The 22,007-nt window shown below is 42.0% G+C and overlaps 1 protein-coding gene across 7 annotated transcripts in view; it reads right to left on the bottom strand.

Annotated features, from left to right (window-relative positions):
• The window catches only part of Disp1 (dispatched RND transporter family member 1), a 154,536-nt gene extending 134,239 nt beyond the window's left edge, over window positions 1-20,297 (bottom strand). For 5 of the 7 annotated variants that reach the window (XM_026779841.1, XM_005348926.2, XM_013346992.2 and 2 more), the window contains exons 1-2: window positions 20,134-20,297; window positions 3,484-3,571 (exon numbers count right to left, since the gene is read on the bottom strand). The gene's annotated coding sequence lies outside the window, so the exon portion shown is untranslated. Of the gene's footprint in view, window positions 1-3,483; window positions 3,572-3,989; window positions 4,067-20,133 lie in introns of all 7 variants that reach the window. The other 2 variants (XM_013346991.2, XM_026779840.1) reach the window with 2 other exon arrangements.
• Between the last annotated feature and the right edge of the window lie 1,710 nt (window positions 20,298-22,007).

The raw sequence follows: 22,007 nt of genomic DNA, 5'->3' as shown, positions 1-22,007 counted from the left end.
TAAGTTTCCATTTACAATCTGATACAATCAAACTTGTAGTCGAGTCGTGTCAGGTAAGTTTTCAAAGTCAAACAGAGAACACTGTAGAGAAACAGGTGTCTTTAAACACTTCAAAGACCTACAGAATATGGCATTTAAGATGTTCTAATAACATAAGGCTTCTTATGACAGTGAGATATGTCTGCTCCTGGTTGTGTCAATTTACTTCAAAAAAAGTATGATGGGTATTGAAGAACTTACACATAGAGTTTGCTCTCATTGTGACAAAGTTAGTCACTGAGCAAGAAACTTCCCTTTCTTCAACTGCTGACAATTGCTGTCCTAACTGGATAAACAGGACACAAAAGAAGGCAACTGCCAAACTTCGCTAAGACAAGGTAGGACAATCCTTCAAAAGTTCCTGCTTCACAGAAAAGTCTTATCAGATATTCTAGGTCCATAAGCCAAAGATGGATGCCCTAACATTTCAGAGGAACCTCAGAGTGGCGGTCTAGACATCCAGATGTCTCTGTTGTTTCATAGTTTTGGAAGTTGCTTGCTCTACACTTCCTGCTAACTCAGGTAATATATCCTTCTCAGATCTCTGATGGAATTGAAGATTAGATGGTTATAATTACAATTTTCCTTATTACCAAATTTAGAAGAGAAATTCACAAAAGAGATGTAACATATATAAGTATACAGGAAACATAAAAGCTTAAGTTGCTTATCTAATAAAATGCTTTAAGGAATAAAAAGATTAGGATGGTAATACAAATTATGATTGGGGCTGGAGAGATGGCTCAGAGGTTAAGAGCACTGTTTGCTCTTCCAGAGGTCCTGAGTTCAGTTCCTAGAAACCTGTAATGAAATCTGGCACCATCTTCTAGCCTGCAGGGACACATGCAGGCAGAATACTGTATACAAAATAAATAAATATTTTTTAAAAGTTATGATAAAAGTAGTTTAGGTATAACTTTGGACTCATCAAAATAGGATAAATAATAATTTCTCTGAATTTGCCAAATATAAATAGACTGGACATTGTCAATGTAATCATTATTTGAGAATTGTTCTTACTGTATATAGTCTTACTTTTACTTTGTTAGAGTTAAAATCTTTTCCTTTTTATTTAGACAAAAGGGGGGAAATGTTGTGAAATATTAGTTGACACTTTGTCACTGTGATTTGTCTAATAGAGAGCTGAATGGCCAATAGCTAGGCAAAAGAGAATAAGCAGAACTTGTAGATATAGAGAAAGTGAGAGGGAGGAGTCTAGGCACAGGGATTCCACCAGCAGACTCGGAGCAAGTCAGACATGCTGTACTGAGGAAAGGTAAAAGCCGCAGGACAGAGCACAGTAGTTGGGGACAAGCCTAAACTCAAAGCTAAGCTTTCATAATTAATAAGAAGTCTTGTTATTTGGGGGCTGGAAATCTAAAGATAGTCCCACAAGAAAGCTTGCTACACTGAGGTTCCCACTCCAGCTGCCATGCCATACCATGCTTCCTCATCATGATTCTTGTCTCTATAAATTACATTCTTCTTACAGAGGTTGAGTTGCTCATGACATCTTATCACAGAAAGAGACGAGTAATTAATACACAATGGTAACAGAATACTAGTTTTGAGTAGATCCTATACACTGGACACATACTGCCACTTCTGACGTTTACTGAGACTGCAAGATATGTTATCTTTGAACCAACTTTATGGGGCTAAAGAAAGAAACCTTCACAACCACAACATTGTCTCAACATGCGTATTTCTAAAATTTGGCGCTCTGCCTCACTTTCCCAGGCGTTGAGCTTATAGGTATCAAACAACCAGCCTACTGAAATAGTTTAATCCTAATTTTTTTCTCATTTTTATCTTCAGAATTACCAAATGATCCTAGTACCAAATATGCTCTTAGAAAAACAGAACTCCTCATTCCTTTTACACCAAGAGTCAAATCATTGATAGTCTACTACGAATTATATTTGCTATCAATATACTAAGTACAAAACAAAAATCTAAGCTGGGCGATAGTGGTGCACATCTTTAATACCAGTACTGGGAGGCAGAGGCAGGCAGATCTCTGAGTTTGAGGCCAGCCTGGCCTACAGTTTCCAGGACAGCCAGGGCTGCACAGAGAAATACTGTCTCAAACAAACAAACAAAACAGAGATCTAAAGCCAGATGTAAGAGGCTCACACCTGAAATCCCAGAACTCAGGAAGCTGAGGCAGGGGGATCAGTCAAATTCAATGGCTGTCTATACTTTAAAAAGTGAGACCCTGTCTCAAAAAAAAAAAAAAAGAGAGAGAGAGAAAAAGAAAAGAAAAAAGAAAATACAACAAAGTCTAAGAAATGTACTAAGGTAAATGAAATGTTTAACAGATGCCAAAGTTGTCTAAATAAAACATCAATTTACCACTGCACATAATTTCTAGCAAGCTCATTTTCTACCCGGTGAGCACTACAATCCTCACCAAGATGATGCCAAAGAGCTCAGTGTTCTGTTAAAGTTCACAAAATTATGTTTCAGTCAACGGCTGGCCACATATTCACATTGGTCCCATGACAACAGAGCTCCGACTTCTACTGTCTAGTGGCTCAACAGGATGCCGCAGCAGTGCCTTGTGTATGTGTGCACTGCCAGTCATCTAGGATACGGATATGTACAGTACAGGATTCCTGAACTATGTTACAGGCTTATACACTTACTACACTATATTTTCCTCAACTTTTACTTACATAAAAGGTTCTCTGTAAAACAGGGGCTATGTACTGCCAGCAGCATGCAGCTCTATGCAGGAGTCCTGTTTGTACTCGAATTACTATCATGATTATTTATCATGACCTTAGGAGAAAAAGCCTTTATCATATATGTAAACATCATCCAACCAGTTGTCCATGTTATGCCATGAAGGTGTGTGCACACATTCTACAGTATCCATGCTCGAAAGGGACCTACTGATATAGTTCACTGTCTGTACCACATAGCACAGATGTGATCACAGTATAAACTACATTACCAACATTTTTAATAATAGAAAACAAAAAAAAATAACCTCCAGTAAAGAATCAATATGTAGGGCTAGGGAATATCTGTCAGCAAAATGCTTACCTTGCAAACAGAAGCACTTAAGTTTGCTCCCCAGAACCCACATTTAAAAAGCTAGGTGGGGTGGCATATGCTGGACGGAGGTCCCTGGGGCTCACTAGCCAGCCAACCCAGCCAGTTAGAGAGCTCCAGGACAGGAGAGCTCGTCTCAAAGGAAAAGGCTGGCAGTGCTGAGAAACAACACTGGATGCTGTCCTCTGCAGCTGCACACACTGCACAGGTACATGTCCACATACCCACACACACACATGCACACAATGAATGAACATAATAGCTACGTTTTATAGTGCGGATATCCAATTTAGTTCAAAAGAACTATTAACATCTATGTTAAGGACAGAAATGTAACACAAATAAAATTAAAAGATAAACAGCCACTTTTAAATTTGAAATTACCTCTTTTTCAATGATGCAGTTGTGACAGCTGGCATACAAATTACTATACATAATTCAACAACCAAAATGGGCCTTCATCCTCAGAAATCTACAAAAGAAAAGTACAACTTAAATTTAGTTTGTAAACAATTACTGAAACCCACAACTAATATCTGGAATGCTCAGACCACACAGGAGAACTTACTGTCAGATGGTATAAAACAGTTACACAATGAACATAAGGCAAAAATAATAATAATGTGCCACATATACTGCATGCATTATTTCCATCCTAAAAACAATTCTGCAAAGTCAATAATATAATCTACTTTGCAACTGAAAAAGAAAATCCAAAGTTGGTCAGCCTGCCCTTTATCTAGTAGAACGCGTACAAGGTCAAATCATTCTTCCAGAGAATTTAGGTGGAAGGTTGCATTTAACCCCCTAGGAAGAATTATCATTGGAAAGTATCATCAGAGAGTATAAAGGCTTACTTATCTCATGTCACTGTAAGAACACTGACTTACACTCATAAACAAAAACAGCTACTACTGTAAACGCCTGCAGTCTGGATTCCTTCCATGTAGAGCTTCATGACCACTGCCTAGCCAGGAAAAAAAAAAATGTCTCAGTAGTAAGCCCTGAGGTACACCACTGTGTATAGAAGATACAACCTTTGACATTGCAACCCACCAAATGTCATCTACAATATTCACACTGAAGAGCAGTATGATTGAATTAGAAGACAAAATTTTATTATATTTTAATGAGTTTACAGCTTTGCATCAGACCAAATTCATGGCTATTGTGGGTAGAGCCCATTGTTGACCTGTCCCTCCTTTACTTCCGGAGACCAGACTCCAAAGGGCTGATTTCTCCATCTAGCTACAGGGCCAAGTACTGCACTCTGCCCATCCCATATTTTCAAAAATGGGGGAGGGTTAGTAAAATCCCTAAGAAAAGTAAATGGGAATAGAAAAAATAAAGACTACAAAAAAATTTTAAACTTAGAAAGGAAATAACATAGATTCTGGGTACAATGCAGACAAAATCCCATCCCCAGACTCCCAAACTCTGTGACAGCTTTGTAGGCACAGGTAAGGTACACAAAAAGACACAGGATTTAGAGTTTTGGATCCGAGACTCTCAGCTGATAAAACCTATGCAAGTATTTCAAAATTACAAAACTCTGAAATCTGAAACACGCTAATCCCTAAATGACAACATGTTCAATGACTCCAATCAGTTTACCAGTGATAAATAGCCCTTGAAATTTTATGAAACGCTTTCCAAGCATCTCACTTTAAATTTTGCTGCAGCCACCTACAATAAAAATGAGTAGTCACTATTGACTAATGAATGAGGAAGCAGATTAAGAGACACTGGATCTCACCAGGCAGTGGTGGCCCACGCCTTTAATCCTAGCAGTCAGGAGGCAGAAGGAGGCAGATCTCTCTGAGTTCAAGGCCCGCCTGGTCTACAGGGCAAGTTCAAGACAGGCTCCAAAGCTACACAGAGAAACATTGTCTCAAAAAAAAGAAAAAGAAAAAAAAAGAAACACTGTATCTCTACCTGATAAGCCAAAGTTTAAACCCAGCACTAGGCTAACTATTCCCAAAGTTTCTGAAGAAAATGAGTCTGGTTTCCATCAAGTGAATTCATAGCTCAACTCATACCCTCTGAAATGAACACCTCATAATGAATCCATCATACCACAGCTTCACAGTGATGACACAGCTGTGGTTATAGAGGAAAGTGGAGAGCACCAAAGAGTAAATCCTAATCGAGGCTAGGCAACAGGAGTAAATCCTAATCGAGGCTAGGCAACAGGACCGAGCCTTCTCTACTCACTTCCCAAAACAAGCCCACTCCTCACATTCTCCACCCTGCCACAGAGTCTGAACTACACTGTCCAACAGTATGAGAAGTGAACACTTACAGTAATCTTTAAGCAGGGTACTAGAGAGTGATTATGAGATATGCAAAGAATACCATCAGTCCAAACACCAGACACGTACAAGTATCCCTGATTAAAAAGTGAGATTTCAAATATTTCCGCCCTCACTTTCCCCACATTAATAACCAGCTTCTATGAGGTCATACTTGTGACTTAGCTCTTCATTAAAAGTCTCCTCTCAGACTGGGACACAGCTCCCACTGCCAGCCTGTGAGAAGTGGTGAAAACTACTTGGCCTACCTAGCATGCTTTCTTAATCCTTTTCTGGTTTGAGATCAACAGGGATAAGCATCTTTGTCTGCAGAGATCACTCCTTTCTCTGCATTGCCTTCATAAGGCTAAAACTCAAGCTACCAATGCTTCCACACCACCCGTTAGCCCCAACGATGGGTACAAGTATTCAGATGATGATCTCGGGGGGGGGCACTTTTTGGAATTTAAATTTAACATGGTTCAATTTAAAATTAAAAATATTTAATCTAAATTATATTCTCTTATATTTAACTTAAAGACAAATTAGGCAGTATCCACAAGAAATCAAACTAGCCAAAAAGTATTCTACATCTTCAAAAATCTCAACTGAAAAACTTATTTTATTTATTTATTTTTGGTGCTGAAAATTGGGCCTGGGGTTTCATATTCTACTGTTAAACCAAACCCTAAGGTCCTCAGCTAAAACAGCTTATGAAATACAAAATTATTTGTTAGTGATGATAAAAGCTTTCTATATATCTTACGATCAGTTGGCCAAACTGAAGGATCTTATAATAGTTTCTTAGATCGTAAACATTAGAATAGTTGATAAAATTCAATGACTTGGTAATTTTATCATCACAGACAGGTCCAGACCTACCAGCAGGCTTAAATTTCAAAGTTACAAAGTCATTATGCCATCAAGCAGTAAATTAAGACTTAAATATACCAGTTTAGGCCCCCTGGGAGTTACGCTCCTGCCTGCTGTACTGTTCTGCTTAGTTGGCACCTGGCACACAAACAATTTGCAGTTGGCTGTCAAATGAATGAAAGATCACTTACTTCACTATTTCACGATCATTAGCATACTCCATGCCCTACATGTCCTGGTTCCATCTTATAGGAGTCTTCTAATGGGCATCCCACAAACTTCAGCCAAACTGGTAACTAATCCCTCACTATAGGTGGGAAATGCTCCTTCGGTTTCCCAGCCATCCAGACCCGAATAATCACACAGAAAATATACTAATTACAACACTGTTTGGCCAATAGCTTAGGCATATTTCTGGCTAATTCTTCTATCTTAAATTAACCCATTTCTATTACTCTGTGTATGGCATACCAGTATGGTTCTGGCATGTCCTCCTTCAGCAGCTAACAAGGCATCTCCTCAACTCTGCCTACTTTCTCACTGTATCTCTGTCCAGATTTCCTGCCTGGTTTTACTCTGCTAAGCCATTGGTTGAAGCAGTTTTATTCATTTACCAATAAAAGCAACACATACAAAGAAGGCCTTCCCACATTACCTCACCTTTGCTCAGGCTCCCTCTTCAGATCACACCACCCCTACACCTCGGTGTCCTTACGATCTTATAAATAAAATTTAAGAGCCTATTAGCTTCAGCTAAATGGTTCACTGTTGATGCAAGGGACTATGTAGGGAAGACCAGCCAAACTATACCAGAACAATCTCAAAAAGGGTAGAAGAAGAAAGCAGGGAGGTTCTTATACCCATTCACACACTTCATAATGTTCTTTTCACTGCAGTGACCTAAGGAAATAAAAATTAAGTCCACTTACAAAGGATTCTTTGAAACCATGGCTTGATTTCATGGATAAGCTATGTGGCTTGCAATACCTGAAGATCAAGCCAGTGATACAGAAAATCACATGGTCCACGTAAGGAAAAGTCAGAAACGGCATCTGGAGTTTATACTGGTTGTGCAAATGAATGAGAACAGATCTTACTCAGCATCGCCACTTACAAAGGAAGCCATTGTCCCTTGAAACGCTCATCTTCTCTATCAGAACTAACTGAAAACACAGCCCCAAAACATCAAACTAATACCATCTGCTAGGAACAGTTTTCCAGTGTTAGTAAGCAAAGCAAAGCATTTCACATAGGTAGCAAATTACAAGATTACGTTGCGGGAGGGGTGGTATGTGAAATGCTGTGACCCTCCTAAATTTATTGCTAAATGAGGTTAAAAAGAAAATTAATACAGGCACTATGTTCTTCCTTGCTTTTTAAGGGAGATTAGTATATTGGGTACAACGCAAAGGAGCCATGGGTTCAGTGGTCAGTGTGGTGCTGCTTGCATCCTAGGCATTATTTTTGGCAACAATCTTTTTCAATAAAAACCTCTTACAAATTTTTTTGTTAAAAAGGAAAACGATATCCGAGCCTAAAATGCCTCCAGAAACACATAAAAATCCCATTTATAGAGAATTCATGAAATAAGGTCATCATCTTTTAAAAGCTTCATTAAGAAGCTAAATCCTCAGAGCAAACTGCAAAATTCCAATACAAATAAGTTTTGACATGTTCACAGTAATTCCAGCCTTAATGTCATAAACGTTTGTTCTCAGAGCATTTGCTCCACCCAAGCTCCACAATACAGGGTCTCAGGCACAAGCCAGTCATGGAGCCTGCTCACCTTAGAGTAAGATGGTCAAGAAACACCACTTCCTCCCCATTAAAAGGTCTGTCCAGAGACTGCTGCTCTCCTCTCTTGATAAGGAAATCAGCAAAGGTTTCAACAGGGGACATTTTCAAAGGTTGTTTAGGAAATGTCTTGGAGCTGCTTCTTCCACCATGTTTATATTTCATGGCAAGGCTGGCAGTGACTAGAATGCTAGACTAAACCCAGAGTCCTCCCACACCACTACTCCACCACCTCGGTTCAACACAAAGTACTCCAAGGAAGCACATGAATATATGCTTGGAGATCACCTAAAACATGTGGGGTTACAGTGCTGAGTACAGGATACCCACCTCTCTGTAAACTATTGATGGCAATAACACAATAGTGGCAGGACTATTATGGGAGTCACCAATCACTTTGTTTCCTTGGATGTGAGGCCAGTCCATAGTAGAAAATTCACGCCACATATTGTAAACTTGATCAAAAACCCATGGCTGCAGAGGTCATAGGCCCTAGCGGGGTCACAGGCCCTAGTGGGGTTATAGACCCTACTGGGGAACCTACTATTATTTTCACAAATGAACATGGTATAAAACTGCTTTCTAAGTACTTGTGATTACAACCAGATTAATGCTGATCTCAGCCTTAGTGAGAGAAGTTTCATTTGCAGTCAGCAATGGTTAGTGAAGAGACTGACAGCTGGCCAACGTGCTGAGAACAAGTGACTTCTGAGCACTCAGTAATAAATGGGACATCTCTTGCTCCCTCCAAGGCTCTGGGAGAATCACAGAAGAGGGTATGGAGGAAGCAGAAAGCATGTGAGAACCTAAAGATGGAGAGGCGTGCTATAAAACAGTCTCCAGACGCAACTCGGATGTTGTCCTCCTGAGCTCACAGCAGCCGTGGTCAGTTACCTGCCTCACTCCTCCCTGTCTGCACCCATCATGGGGTAGGAAGGAAGTCAAGGGCCCTGTCCTTACCTGAAGAGCTACTGGCAGTTAGCAGCTGCCTGCAGAGAGGAAATCTTTCTCTTTAGTGGGATAGCCACTGGAAAACAGCCCATGCTCCAGCAACTAGCCCCTCACTCACCCACATGCAAGCAGCCTTAAACTCAGCAGGTCACAAAAGAGCAAAACAAAGACAAGAAAGTGAGAGGAATTTGCTAGGAAGAAGGGGTTCAGCAGGAGTAGTAAAAGGGAACGAGAGATGAAAATACCTTATCAACATATGAAACTGTCTAATAAAAGTATTTTAAAAGAGTGAAATCAATTTTGAATGTATGACAGGGTCAGGCCAGACACACCTTTAATCCCAGCACTCACGAGGCAGAGGCAGGTGGATCTCATAATCTCAACTACTGAAAAGAGAGGAAAAGGAGAGGAGACCCCTTGGAGCCCACCAAAGCCCACACTACGAAAGCTTCCAGAACCCTATCAGCACGGGACACCGGAGGGTGGCTCTTCTTGAAGAAGCCCCTCATGCTCTCAGGCGTCCTTTCTTCTTCCCCAAGGGCTGTTCTGCTTCCAAGGTACCCACTCTGCTTCACCCTGTCTCATCCTAAACGTTTCTTCATGGAAGCCACAGATACATTACCTGAGTTGAGGTCCCTAGAAAACTAAGGGACTCAAATTGCAAAGGTGACAGTGAGAGCTATGCTCTGCTGACATCAGAGTTTCCCAGGAAGCACTGTGCCCCGACTGACATCTGGCTGCTCTGCTCTCCTCCTGGCTTCCATGCTAGGTTGGTTTCCTTGTGTCTTATTTAGGGTTTCTATTGCTGTGAAGAGACACCATGACCACGGCAACTCTTATAAAGGAAAACATTTCATTGGGCCTCGCTTTGAGTTTCAGATGTTCAATCCATTATCATCATGGCCAGCCATTGTGGCATGCAGGCAGACATGGTGCTAGAGGAGCTGAGAGTTCTACATCTTGATCCACAGGCAACAGGAAGTAAACTGTGTACCACACTGAGCACAGCTTGAGCAAAGGAGACCTCAAGGCCTGCCACCACAGTGACACACTTTCTCCAACAAGGCCACACCTACTCCAACAAATCACACCTCCAAATAGTGCCACTGTCTTTAGGAGCCATTTTCTTTCAGACCACCACACTTAGACTATTTTCTGACCAAAGATCCATATAATGTTTAATATGAAAATACCACTGGTGCCAAAGAGTAAATCCCCTAGAGTCACTCTACCCACTCAAGTGTCACATGATACTATATTAAGGCTTGTCCAGAAGGACATCCCCCAAAGGACTAACAGATACACCAATATCCTAAGCCACTCTTCTGCCTCTAAGAGAGCCACCCCAGACCCTGTAAAGGTGAACTAACTCTGTTGCTAACCTCATTATCTGAATTGAGGTCCCTAAAAGATGAACAGAAGCTTCAAGTTTCTGAATACAACAGTGTGACTCTGTGCCTCTATCTCCACCATAGCTGATGAAGAGGCAGAGGCCAGGAGTCTTAACAGCAGCTTGAGACCTCCCTGGGCTACAAAGTAAGTCTCAGGACAGCCTGGGCTATGTAGAGAGACTGCCTGAAAAACAACAGAATGAACAAATACAGAGAAGTAAAGCAGTTCTGAAGCTGGCATGTCCTGGCGGTGAGAATTTGAGGGGGGTGTGGAAAATGGCTAGAGGAGGCAAAATCTGATGGTCTACACATGGTGCAAAGCCAGAAACCATCCACATAAAACTCCACAGCAGAGTAAATTCAAAAGTAATCTGTCATACAGATGGAATGCATAGAAGAATGATCAGGACAAGAAACAGGTTGAATGCTAACAGCTAATCTAAACACTGTTATTTCTGAAACTAAAAGATGAAGTCTCAAGACTCAAAATATAAAAATAGATGACATCAGAGGAAGTTGCTATTACTGTCCATTAGAGTAGGAAACAGCAGGCTGCAAGAGCCATTTTGTTTAGAAAGTATGGGCAAAGATGGCTAAAATCAGATACCTGGGGAGCTATGACTCAGCAAAAAAGGGGGACTAATACCAATTCTGGAAAACCCAAAAGCAAACAGTAATGTAATCTGTTATTTATTCCTGGCAGAAGGCTGTTTCTATGTGATTCTGGATAAATATGGCCTGGAGGTCAGAGACAAGTGCTTTGATCTTTGCCAGCATGCCTGTGTGTGTCTGCCTGTAAGGCCTGTCTGCATACCTACCTCTGCGTAGCCTATGTGCCAGTCTGCCTGTATACCTACGTGTGACCCATGTGCTAGCATGTGCTTGGGTGCCTGCCAGCATCTTTGCCTAGCAGTCTGTGTGGCAGCCATCACTCAAAGTCTCATCTGGCTACAAGACCTCACGTCCTCTTCAACCTCTCAGCCGCCTGGCACTGGAGATTGAACTCAAGATGAGAAGAAGGTAGATTTTATGAATACTGACATCTCTAGGTAAAGAAGAAAGGGGATTAGCAGAGGGAGGGAACACAAACCTCTTGTAGAGTTGAAGGAGAACGAAACAGAAAGAAAAAGGAGGGGAGGGGAGGATGAATTCAGACACTGGAATCATATAGTCCTGAACTAAAATTCCAGTTCTGCATGTATTACTGCATGTACACAGACAGCTATCTACGTTTTGCTGGGGTTTATTTTTCTTTTGTCTTTTGAGACACCACTTCACATAGCCCAGATGTTAACCTTGATTCTCCTGGATTCTACCTCCCAAGTGCAAGGATCACACAACTACACAACTATGATGCAAGATTAATAAAAACTCAGAGACAGAAATTGGGGTTCAACTTAAAGGTCAGAAAAGCAAAGCAGCCAGCCATTGGCTCTTACCTTGACCTCAGTCAAAAAAAACAAAAAAAAACAAAAAAAAAAAAACGGCGACCCTGACTCCAGGAATCTCCAAATGAGACTGTGATTAAGAGCTGTCCCTCCTATCTTATATTCTTCTCTAGAGATAGGATTAAAGGTGTGCACCACTGAAATTAAAGGAATGCACTGCCTGGTTTCTATGGCAACTAGTGTGGCTACTGGGATTAAAGGTGCATGTTACTACTGCCTGGTCTGTAAGGCTGACCAGAGGGGCTGTCTTACTCTCTGATCTTCAGGCAAGCTTTATTTATTAAAATGCAAATGAAATGCCACCACACAACTACATGGACACTATCTAAAATTTGTTTTTCTGCCTTTATAAAAAAGATAATACTCAAGTTCATATTAACATTTAAGCACACTATACCTAGGACATAGAACAACACAAAAGTGCATAAATGTCTTTTCCTTCACCTTTACTTACAACACTAAAATATGTTGTAAAAAGATTATTTTTTGTTTCTGAATCACACTGTTTTAAATATTACTATCACAAGATTACACAAAATTCAGTTACATATATGCCTCCTTTACTCTCTGCATACTCGTCACTTCAGATTGAAAAGTTCCCAAACAAAAGCTTCTCATGTGTAGTGCCTCGTTTATTACCTGTTCCAAAAAAATGTGCTTTTAGATGTTTAGATTTGGAACTGAAGAGATGACTTGGCAATTAAAAACACTTGTTGTTCTTGGAAAAGTCCCTGGCTCTGTTCTCAGCACCCACAGGACAGTTTACAACCATACGTAGCTCCAGTTTCAGGAGATCAGAAGATCTCTTCTAACCTTTATGGGTACCAGGTACACACACCATACACACACATGCAGGCAAACATTCATACATATAAAAATAAATCTTTTTTCAGAAGATTAAGTTCAATGGACCTAAAGACCTTTTCATGGCAAAGTGTAAGATTAAAAATACTGCATGTAATAGTTACTATTCTATGAGCTAGCCAACTAAACCCTCCTCCCTGATTAATTTGCCACCTTAATGCTGTACAACTCATCTTGGTTAATTAAAATTTGTAAAACTAAGAGCAAAGATGTAATTCCAAACCAGAAGTCAAGAAAATAGTATCTTGTAAGAAAATTATTTTATTTTAAATTATTCTCTGTGTGTCTATCTCTGTGTCTCTCTCGCGCGTGTGTCTGTCACTCTCCCAACCCAGTGTGTGTGTGTGTGTGTGGTTGGTTCTCTCCTTCCATCTGGATGTGGGCTCTAGGAATTGAACTCAGGTTATGAGGATTTACATCCAGCACCTCTACCCACTGAGCCATCTCACAGGTCTCTGAAGATTATTTTACTTTAAAGAGCTAACACTGCACCCTACAATTTAAAGGAGTTTAGTAAAAGCACTGTACATCAAGCGTTCCCCAGTACTAGTGTGGAAAGTAGACTCTAAAGACAAAACAACAAAAAGCTTTAGCTAGCAATCCACACAGAGACTACCCTTTCCACCCTCGTGGGCAGTTCTAAATCAACTTTTTTTTTTCTTTTCTTCACAGGATGTTTCTACAACTCTGCCATCTAGATTTACATTTAGAACAAAAATTAATTTCTGTACGTATCTAAAATAAACTGCCCCCCAAAGTATAATACTATCTCCAGGAAAAGCTGTAACTGCTGTTGTTGGTGGAAGAGAAGACCACCCCTCCATATGAAAGCACGGGCATCTTCCACAAGGCAGGGCCTCTCAGCCTGAGGGGAAAACGAGAAGAAACACACCAGCAAGCACTAACATTGAAAGAGAACGTTTCCTACAGTAGACACGGCAGTCCTGCCTGCACACACTGGTTCTAGTCAGAAATAGCGGGGGAGGGGGGGGCTTAGGGGAAATCTTAAGTAAGGCTGTATTATGCATAAAATAGAAACCATTCACTTGATGATTAGCAGAGCTGTTACAGCTAAATCCTAGACTTCAGGTTGCCTGAATTCAGATCCCAGCTCCAAAAATTACTGTGTAACAGGACAAGCTATTCAGCCCCCATGAGCCTCGGTTTCCGTGTCTGTGAGCAATGGCTCTTAACAGGATTGTAGTGAAGACTAAATGAGACAAGATGGATGCAGAACCCGGGATCCGCATGCATAAATAGCAATTGTTAGTAGTCTTCTAACTAAGCACCTAAACAATGGTTAATAAATTGTATACAAAAAAAAAAGAAACAAAACAAAATAAATTGTATCCTAGGTGCCCACGTCCTAACAGGAGTAGATGATATGAATATCCATCACACAGTCGGCAAATACAAAATTCTGATGCCAGCAAGAACCAGAAATCAAATCATTTTTTAAAGGTTACTATTCAGTGAAGGTCAGAACTCAAATCACTAATAATCACGTTACAGTACTACGGGACATATTTTTATATTATGTTGCTGCTAAAGCTATCTGAAGAGAAAACATTTGGGTAAATCAACCATAAGACAAAGAGAAACCCAAGGGCCAACTATATGGTAAGTACAGTACTTCAATCCACGCCTCAAATACCTAAGCTGCATGGGAGGTGACGGTAGCAGCACCAGGTAATAAGATAGTAAACCGGGCGGTGGTGGCGCAGACCTTTTAATCCCAGCACTCAGGGAGGCAGAGGCAGGCGGATCTCTGTGAGCTCAAGACCAGCTTGATTTTCAGAGTGAGTTCCAGGACAGCCAGAGATACACAGAGAAACCCTGTCTTGAAAAAAAGACCAACAACAACAAAAGAAGATATTAGGCATGGGCAATTCAAGTCCCTTGAGGTTTCAAAGACTTAAGTATTTACTGCAAGTAATCAAGTAATCCTAAATGTTACATTTTGCCATTAAAATGTTTTTAAAGATTTATTTTTCATTTATCAGTCTACAAGTGTGAATGTGTGCAAGGAAAACAGAAAAAAAAAAGGGCACTGGATTCTCTGCAGCTGGAGTTACAGGCAGTGGCAAGCAGCCATGTGGGTGCTGGGAACTGAACCTGGGTCCTCTGGAAGAGCAGTGGTACAAAGTCAACTCTCAGCCATCATTCTGGCCTTTTTAATTACCTGTTAAGTTATCAAATTAGGGCTCGGGCTATAGCTCAGAGGTAGTACACCTTTCAATACATGTGAAGCCCTGGGCTCAATTCTCACATGGAAAAGAAAAAATTAACATGAACTGTATGTCTCTGGTGGTTTTGTAAATGCTCGTTACAGATGAGCAAAGTCAAAGTATTTGCCCCTGAAGCATAAGAAAACCTAAGCAGCATCCTGGAACAAACCACCTCTGTCTAAAGCCTAAGACTGGTCACTCCACATCCCTCTACCCACGCCTGAGGGGACCTAGCTGAGAACAAACTGCTAACTGTCAGGGACAGCCATCAGCATCACCGTACAGGCTTCTAGGACAGGAATCTAATAACTACTTGCTTGACAGTCACCAAGTCACTCTTTATTTGAAAGTGACCTTTTTATCTAGGTTTAAAAGAAATAAAACTGTCTAAAATAATTTTTTGCAGCAGATGGAAATGAATTCATTACTACCTGACATTATCCTTTTCAGCCTGCAATAACTTGTGGTTGTACAGCAAAGAAAGAAAGAAAGAAAAAAGCTGGGTGATTTTAATCAGAGTTTGGATTCTAGCCCTGCCCTGCAGCATGCTGTAAGATGAGAAGTGTTCCAGCCCCACATTCCAAGGAAAATGAATCTTTATGTGAGCAGGCCCCGTGTTAACTGCCTCCTCACTTTCTGCACACAGCAAACGTGAACAAAGTAGACGCTGCTCTCCACCATCCTCCACGCTGAGGAAGCATCCTTGGAAAAACTGGTTGATTATAAGCTAACTGCACCTAACAAAAACAAGTCAAACACATGGAATAAAACAAGAGGCTAAAACACCCCTAGTTGTGCAGATGAAATACCCCCCTCTTATACTTCAGGTTCATGCAACAAGAAAAATAAAGGTGCCTTTGAAAAAAAGAGAACAATGTATACTTCCTCAGGAAAGGACTTTAAAATGTGCTCCAGCACTCACTCTGACACAGGATTAGACAAAGCACCTTAACCTCTCCAGAGGTGAAATATAATATCCACTGCCTTAGCTTTCTCTTGCTGTGAGAAACACTGATCAAAACCAGCTTGGGGAATGAAAGGATTTTTTACCGTCTTACGTATCTCTATCTCATCACTGAGGTAAGCCAGGACAAGAACTCAAACAAGGCAGAAAGCTGGAAACAAGTCTGTCTCTTCACAGTCCTGGACTACAACTGCTTGACAAATGGCATTAATGTTACTACCAAGATTCAGCTTAAATTAATGCCTAAATCTGGCAACCTTCTAGAAGACCCATTTATATCCTACAATGTCCCCCAGAGTCCCCTAAAAACCCTGTGGGAGAGGGTTTCCAAATGTCTGCCCTACGCTGCATACAGTTTAAAGGTTCCATTAGCACCTGTTTCTTTACTACTAACTTCTTCCAAAAAGAAAACTTGAAACAACTTTCCTGGTCCTTGTGGTCCCTGTTCTTAAGGCCTCTTGGACCAGCCCCATGAATGATGCAATAATTAGCTTATACTTGCAAACGTTCTTCAAGCTCCATGGGCAGTACACATCACTATGTGCCCTAAGAGGACAGGCCAACAACAAGAAGACTACAGAACCAACTGCATTTTTAGTCTGAACTTGTCACTCCCTAAAATCAGACAAATCATTGCCTCCTCTACCGCTCTCCATCCACCCATTCCCCTGAGGCAGGGTCTCTCCTTGAACTTAGGCTTGGACTTTCTTGGCTAGGTTGGAAGCCAGCAAGCCCCAGGAATCCTGTCTCTGTTCCGCTAGGAGCTGGGTTTACATGAGTGCTGGGATCAGAACTCATCCTCAGAGTCACACAGCAAGTGCTGTTCATCACAGAGCCATTTCTCAGCCCCCTTAAAATAAACCTCTAATTCATAACAGTATGCTACACATATACTGTACATGCGCTCGTTCACTTTCTTTTCTGAGGAACCTGATATACTAAAATAGTGAAAGTTAAATGGGTACTTTTTAAAGTCGGGGTTGACAAATGTCTCTCTCTTTCTAAGGAAACACTGATTGCGATTCCTCAGTTAGAACTTTCAATGCCATACCAACACATTAACAATGCATTATCTCACTATGGTCATTAATCATTGATCACTATCATCGACCCAAACCAGCCCTGACTCAACACAAGCTTTAAGAAGTATTTTAAGTGCAGAAGACCAAGCTAAAAATAATTATAAACAAATGAGTAAGAAAACAGTCACCAAAACATACCACAACAAGCAAAAATAACCTTTCTAGCATAAGGAGATAAAAATTAACAAAATATGCATAAAATTTTTCCGTTTAAAAATCATTAGTAGCAATACAGGGGATCAGACCGATGCAGCGTTCCTACGCGAGTTGAGGGCACTTTGGATTATCAAACAACACAAGAACAGGATACGTCCTTTAACTTTTAGTGAAATCTGGGACTTCCAATAACAATGGACACTTGGTAACAGTATGGAATGACGTCCACTTTTCAAGAAGTAACAATCTAGCAAGTTGCTGCCTTTATCAGCCAAGTAGAATAATATGTACAATTGCAAAGCAATTTTGTTCAGAGGCAGCAAATTATACACAAATTCCCTATAAAAATGGCAGGCGGTATCTCAATTATAAATATTTTTAGCTTGCCCCTGATTCGTCTTCTCCTTTGGGCCTCAGCATAATGAACTCCGCCCTTTCTAACTGGACTGCAGTCTTGTGTGGCTGCTCTGAATCTCCTCTGTGTCGCTGCGGCCTGAGTCATCTTGGTCACTATGAAAAGACAAGACCAACGCAGTTGAAGGGAAAGGGACAGAGACTGATGCTGAGAGAAGGATGGACTCTGTCTCGGCCATCCTTGTTGGCTCTGGGGTGTCCCCAATCCACAAAGCTGTGCTCCTCAGCAACATCCAGTTTTCTGGATTGGCTCTCTAACTGGGATAAGCAGGTAGCTGAGAGAGTACTATATAATAATAAAACTGACTGCCAGAAGGCATCGAACCAACAGACTCAGTGGCTTGATACTTTACAAATTGGTAACTACCCAAACAAAACACTCAAATGCACGTATATGAAGGCTGTTTCAATAATCACTGCTTGGGCAGTTCTTCCTCAACAGACACACATCAAGAAAGTGTGACTCCATACACACAAATAACTAGCAGTTTGTTGCAGCTAATCAAAAATTCTCATTCACATAGCTAACTATGAAACACATCTAAATCACACAGGATGCAAAGAATATAGCTAAAGAGAAAGCTAAGCAAGTTATTCAACAGTCACAGCAAAGAATAAACATTCCAAATGTTGTAATCCGCTGGCCTGATCTGTCACCTGGGTACCTTGTCCCTTTAAAGGACAAGCCTCGCCCACTCCCAGACCCCCCCACCCCCCCACCTCTAGGCAGGTGGGTCTTCTACCTCTTCTCCAGCCTGTTCTCTCTCTTTCTAAGAGGTAACTACTGTGTCTCTCCCTCTTCCCTCCTCCCTCCCTCCCTATCTCTCTTTCTCTCTATGCCTCTCTCTCTCTTCTCCCCCCTTTTCCCCTTTTCCCTTTCCCCTCCATAACCCACAAAAGAAACTCTATACCCAAACTCTACCTCTGCATGGTATATCTGTCTGTTTCTCACCCGCCAAGACCCGCCAAGGCCTGCCCTTCAAGAGACTGGTCCCCCACCACCTGTTTATAAATAACATTGGGTGTCATGACTAACACCAATGGTTTCCCAAACCCAAGGCAATTAAATAAACTTCAAACACACCTTTCAGATCTACAACTAGAAACCAACCACAGAAGGCAAGAATTCTTGCCTTCTACTCCCCATGAACTATAAAGACTCAAGGGTCCTCAAGTGCTTTCTCTTTTAAAAGTCAGGGGAATTGGAGGATGGGGGATGGTCATCACCACAGGTTTTAAGTCAAGATAACATGCTAAAATAAAATCAAGTCTTATCAGATAAGCAACTTGTCTATCTCATGAAACAAAATTAAGGGGCCTTGGAATGATGTTTCAGCCATTAAAAGCACTGGCTGCCCGGAGGGCCTCTGTTGGATTCCCAGCGCCTACTAGGCAGCTCGCAACTCTAGTTCCAGAGACCATGATGCCCTTTTCTGGTCTCCATGACCACCAGGCCTGTGTGTGGAGCACAGACATATATGCAGGCAAAACACCCATACACCTAAAATAATGTTTTAAAGAAGAAATGAAGACATACAAGAAAAATCAACATAGCAGTTAGCACAGTAACTTCCTGAGACTTCATTCAATGTCTTCATTAATATTTTAAAGCAGCGCTGTTTAAGGTGCTGCCCTATACTGGTAAACATCAGCTGCCACTCAGGGTACTGAACCGTTATTATAATAACTACCTCACTGGAGAGGAGCACAGATTCAAGGTCACCAAGAACTTGGAGTAAGTTAGTGAGATACGAGGATATCAATAAATATACAATGTTTCCTGGTTTGCTTCAAATAGTTGAGGTCAGACCATCAAATAAGATTTAAGTTACCTGTACTGACAAATACGGGGGAGGGGGGATTAACAGTCTAACTCTTGGGATGTGGAACACTTGAAACAATCATTACAAATCAGCCTCCATCAGTGACAGTACTGTGGCTTTCCCTAGCTACGCCCAGGATGTGGCAAAAATGCAATCTATTTAACACCTGAAAATGTGTCACCACCTTGGGAAGCAAACAGTAGGTCGTGAAGTGCAAACATGAGGGTGCTAGCTTTCTCCGGGCATTCCAAGTTCATCCCACGACAAAGGGAGTGAGACGACCTGAACTCGCAAGGTAGAGAATCCAAAATGAAAACTTCGGTAGGCTTGCTTGTCTGAATCAAAGACGTGAAGTCCTGTTAGTCTGACAAAGAAAGGTAGCCTGAGTTGGAGCTAGGTGAATAAGAATTCAAGTTTTCCCTATGAATGTAGAATATTTTTCCAAAGCCCACGGGAAGGGGGCCGGGGGAGGGAACTTAAGAGAAAGAAAGAAACAGTACTGCAAAAAAAGCAATGGTTGCTGAGCATGCAAGCCGCGGCTGGTCATCTCGCAGATGGGTTAGGGCAAGACGTCCTTCTCCTCTTGGACCCTGATAGAGAAGAGAGCTGGCTCTGCTGCATCGCCCTGCAAGCCCCCTAGGCCACCTCGGGCCACCTTCCCCACCAGCTGCGGGACGCGGACACACCCCCAAGGAGGATGTCACCTCGGCCTCCTCAGCCCCTCGCAGCGGCCCTCGGCCGCCAGCCGTCCTCACCCCGGAGTCCCGGCTCTCCCGCGCCGACTCCCGCGTGCCTCCCCGGCCTCCCCCGAGCCGCGGCACGGGGCGAAGCAGAGCCGAGAAGCATCCACACGGACTCCAGGCGTCCGGAACACCGAGGCTCCGAACTCAGCTCCAGCCGGAGTTTGCGAATCCTGGCCCGGAGCCGCGCTTCCGCCTGGCGCGGCCCGCTTTCGCCAGCGGGACCGGAAGTCCCGCCTCTGGCTACTGGTCCCAGGCCTCCCGCTACTCAAAGCTGCTGCTGCTGGGCTAGGGTGGAGAGGTGCGTGCTTCTCTTTCTCAGGCATCCCCCTGGTATGTCATTTGGCTGGTTTGCAAATGCTGGGCCAAGGGTACCCTAGATGACTCAGGCACCGACCCCTGAGCCCACACTCTGGTTCAAAGTTGAGGTAAACAAAAGCAGTGGCTAATCACACTTTATTTCATTAATTCAGATATTTATCTTCTCCGTCACTTGCAGAACAAGAAGATGGTGGGCAGAGAACCACGCCTTGACATGCTGTCTAGCTATCTTTATCTCTTGTTTTCTAATAAACCCTACTTTCATGTCAGGACCCTGAAGATGGTTCCACTGAAGACAAGTTTTGTTTGATCTCTTTATCCCTCTTTCTGATGTAGCAGCATTGAGCAGTTCTCCTTTTTCTGCCTTTCCCTATTAATTTCCAATGTAGCAGCATTGAATAATTCTCCTTTTTCTGCTTCTCCCTATTAATTTAGGTCCTTTCATTGATTTAGTGAGGATAGGTGGCTGAACCTGGTTTGCTGGGGTACAAGTTGTAACCCCACAAGTAGCAAAAAAAATTAAGAGCTATTGGCAGTGCTGTGGAAAATGGTGTGGTGTAGAACGTTGAGCAAGAAGAGTGCCCATGAACCGCAGCTTCAGCTGAGACAGAATTAAAGGATGAATAGGGTTAAGGTAAACAAGGACATGCAGAGCAGGGTACCAGGAAGTGGGTACCTGTCTTGTACAGGTAGCTGCTTAGAAACGGGATCAATTCAGCAAGAACAAACCTAGACAATAGATGATGCTAAACTTTACACAAAAAACCGCTTCGAGCTTCAAATTTCATACAATAGAATCAATGCAGTCACTAGTAGAATAGACAGAACAGTGATCGAGGGTTCTCCCCGAGTGACTGCCCTGCTTATCCAAAAACAAAAAAATAAAAAACAACCAAAAACCTGGGGATTATAGCTCAATGATTCCAGTATTTGTGCACTAGAAGCCCTGGGTTTGCCATCTAGCCTCATATAAACTGGGCACAGTGACACACCTGGAAATTTAATCCTCGGGTAATAGAAGCAAGAGGATCAATAGTTGAAGGTCATTCTCAACGACACAGCTAGTTTGCAGCCAGCCTGGGATAGAAGAGATTGGGAGGAAAGGGACAGGAACCAGAGAAAGAGGATGAATGAAAATAAGAACCTGTAAGAAGCCATGGGTAGAAATGTAGTCTTCCCTGCAAGTGTTTTCTCAGCCATACCCAGATGGAAAACCAATGAGTAAACACTAAAACCCTCATAGGCTCAGATCCTTGAGGTTGCCTCAACCAACAGAAATGTCAATCAAAGGGAGGAGCCAGGGAAGAGAGACTTCATGGACAGCAGTGAGGACTGTTGGCTCTGTTACTATTTTTTACTCACTGTTAGTGTTAAACACACTTTTGGCACATCAAGCTTCCTTTTTCCTATTTTCTTTTAAAACAAGGTTTTGGTATGTCGCTCAGGCTAGCCTTGAACTCATGACCCTCCTGCCGCATACTTACTAGACCAAATCTTTAAGACTCCTCAGGAACTTTAAATATGCCGTAGGGACATATAGAGAGAAGATAGTCATTAGAACTGAGTCC

Source organism: Microtus ochrogaster, chromosome 6, assembly GCF_000317375.1.
Source record: "Microtus ochrogaster isolate Prairie Vole_2 chromosome 6, MicOch1.0, whole genome shotgun sequence".
NCBI lineage: Eukaryota > Metazoa > Chordata > Mammalia > Rodentia > Cricetidae > Microtus > Microtus ochrogaster.
This window is presented reverse-complemented; position numbering and strand designations above follow the sequence as displayed.